Genomic DNA, 3,556 nt, shown 5'->3' with positions numbered 1-3,556 from the left:
ATTTAGTCGCACCTCGCCCCGTAGCTAGCTCGGTAGTTTTCTGATATCCTACGTACAAGGCCTATAGGTGTCATTGGTATTCCCAGGTCTCTGAGTCCCCACGCACTCCCATATGCCTCTGAGTGGATTCATACCGCATTCGGACCCATTGTCTTGCCTGCGCCGTTACACTTGGGAATTAACCGAGAATCGCCTAGAACATTATAAAATCAAATTAAATATATTATATAGTAAATAGTAGTCTAAAATTCACAAAAATCTCCCTAGGTTCGCTTAATAACCTCCCCTGCTTAGTACTTAGTTTGCTAGCCCTAGGCTCTCTGTACAGCAGCTAGGCGGCGTGGCATAGACTCTATAAGCTTGCAAATTAGTAAATTAGGTATCTTTCTCTACACCTCTTTTAAAGCAGCTCTTAAAGCGTCCTAATCCTCTTATAACTTGCCTATAGTTTTAAGCTCTAGGTGTAGTTTATAGACCATCTTCTTTAGGGCCCACTAGAGGTGCTCTATTAGGTTAAGGTTAGGTGAATAGGGGGGCCATTTTATTGTCTAGATCCTGTGACTTTCTAAGAACTCCTGTACTCTTATACTATTGTGTATAGAGGCGTTGTCTTGCATAAAGATCTGTTTAAGTTAGTAATAAGGTAATAAACTCTCTTTTAGTGTTTAGCAGTAACTCTTACCTAAATAGCTATTATAAAAGGTGTTAGAGTCCCTCTCTATAATAACTAATTTACTCTAGCTAACGCTTCTGTTTAGATTAATCTAAATAGCCCCCTATACTATCTATAAAAGCTACTTCTTTATTTTCTTCTCTGTAATTATATTTCTATAATCTTTCTTATGCAGAAGACAAAAACACTACTCTACCTACTTGCTAGTACCCCTTTATATAAAGCACTTATTAGAAAACTTAACTACGCGCCTATGCTAGTTAAAGTAATAGTACTTTCTAGTAAAGTGTAGTTGTAGAGCAGCATAGCTGCAGTTTAATTTAGGCTATTTTTTGCAGCAGTAATTAGTTAGGCTATGCTTCTTAAGCACCTAGTACAGCGTACAGTTGCACAGGGGGTGGGTTTGTTAGGGGGAGGAGTCTAGTAAACTAGCTTCTTTTTAGAGGTTTTTATATGTTTGCTTAGAGTTTTTTCTAGTTAAATAATTATCTTCTTCTTCTACCTTAAAAGTACTAGGGGCCTGCTAGTACAGGGTAACAACTTAATAGTGCTGTGTTGTTACTATCTTTTAATAGTGTTGTATATTGTAGAGCAGGCGATGCAAAACATCTCTGTAAGTTTTAATAGTAATATTCTAGCTTCCTATTGTCTAATAATTGCAGACTGCGCCTTATTTAAAAGCTCTTTATTAGACCTGCAATTTCTGCTAATTTCTGTACTAAAAGACCTTCGCATGATAAAGTTGTAGGTGGTAGAGTGGTTGGTGGAAGTTTCGCGTTTCCGCGTTTTGGTGGGGGTGGCCCCTGCGTGTCGGGAGACTTTTGTCCTAGTACTGTACTCTCTATTAGAAGTAGTAGAAGATGCAATCTCTGCATTTTCTGCATTCTGTCTATAGAAGTTGCTTATAGTCTAGTTCTAAGCTGCAATAGAGGTAGTTTAGCATTTCACATTCTGTTAGTTCTTTATGCTAGGTGTTGTCTCTGTTCTTTTGTTCTTTCTACGTCTTTAGCTACTATCTAGCCTAATGCTTAATAGGCTAATGCTTAACACAGTACCTGTTTAAGTATAAGTACTAGAGGAACAGGCATTTCTTTAGATTTATGTAGACTATTACTATAAGCACCTAGTAATTACTATAGTAATTACTATTTCTAAAAATAGATATTTTATAGAAAAAGATTTTAAGTAGTAAAAGTAATAATTATTATAATAGTATATAATAATTCTTATGTCTCTAGTAATATATAAAGCTTTTTTATTTAAAAAAAACTATATAAGCTAAAAAAAACGTTAAAAAGTAATTACTATAATTTAAATAACTATAATATATATATAATAATAATATATAATAACGCTATATAATACTATTTAACATATATATTTACTTTACTAAAGTTCTTCTACTTATTAATATTACTAAGTTTATTTATATTATATTATAATTTTAGTTTAAGTAAAAAAATTAATGTTAAAAAGATATATATTTTATACTATATTTAGTAAGTAGATTTTTTTATAATTGCTATTTCTATTCTTATAGTAAAAAGCAACTTTATTATAATTATACTTTACCTAGTAGTTCTAAAGGAAAACAAAAACAAATAATAAATATAGAAGATAAAGAAGATTTAGAAGAGTTAGAAAATAAAAGTACTACTAGCGTCTCTAGTTATAATAGTACTTCTAGTAATAATAGTAGTTATATATAGTAAAACTGTAAACAAAAACAATTTAGTTTATTTTATTTATTTAGTTTATTTTAGTTATATAATTTATTTAGTTATTTTCTTTATTTTAGTTATTTCTTTTACTTTAGTTATTTTTTATATTTTTTATATTTTTTATATTTTTTATATTTTTTATATTTTTTATATTTTTTATATTTTTTATATTTTTTATATTTTTTATATTTCTTATATTTTTTACATTTTTTATATTTTATATATTTTATATAACGTACTTCATGGGCGAGTTGCTCACACACCTGAGTTGCTTACTTTTGCTAAGACCCCACCCTAACAAACTCTATTATAGCCTATAACAACCTGCTCTAGCACTATATAGTACAGTACAGCCTAGAATATTATTTAGATACTACTTCTACTTCTTACGTACACATTTACGCGTTATGCCTAGTCTAATTGCACTGTCTATAGCGCCTTTAAAATAGCTTACCTACTTTAGCTTACACTTGCTTCTTTGCCTTTTTTCTATTACTGCGCGCTTTAAACTTTTTTAAAGCTATTAAGTGTAGGCTTTTTTAAATTATTAAGGTCTTTTTTACTTTAATCTACTTTTTTTATGTAATTTACATTATATAGTAGCTTTATTAGCTGCTTAAAGCTTAGTAGTTTTTTATTATACTAATACTAGCTTATATATAATTATTACTACTCTTTTTAAGACCTTTTTAAACACTTTAACTATAAAAGTTAGTAAACTATTTATATGCTTTTAAATTTTTATTTTTATAAGCATTAATTATAACCTAAGTTTTAGAGTATTACTTAGGGTTTACAACTACTAGGGCTTGTTATATATAGGTAGTAGTAGTAATAAAGTGCGCAACTTTACATTAAGGCCTATTATAACTTATTATAGGTTAAAAGGAACTAATTTAGCGCCTTAAAACCTTTTTTAAATATTACTAAAAGTAATTATAGCATTATAGGCTACTTTAAAGCATAGCAGGAACTTTATTTTTATAATATAAGTAATTTAGTTGCGCATAAAGTTTTTAGCTTAGCACTTATACACTTTTTTTAAAGAAGTAAACAACCTACATTAAGTAGCTATGTCAGATTAAAGCACTGTTTCTGGGCTTCCTGAGATGAATGATGGGTTTGGATGTGATGTATGGATGATTGATTGATTTGTATTGAT

The sequence above is a fragment of the Lindgomyces ingoldianus genome (genome assembly GCF_010093535.1).
Source record: "Lindgomyces ingoldianus strain ATCC 200398 unplaced genomic scaffold BDR25scaffold_4, whole genome shotgun sequence".
NCBI lineage: Eukaryota > Fungi > Ascomycota > Dothideomycetes > Pleosporales > Lindgomycetaceae > Lindgomyces > Lindgomyces ingoldianus.
Note: the sequence above shows the minus strand (reverse complement) of the source record.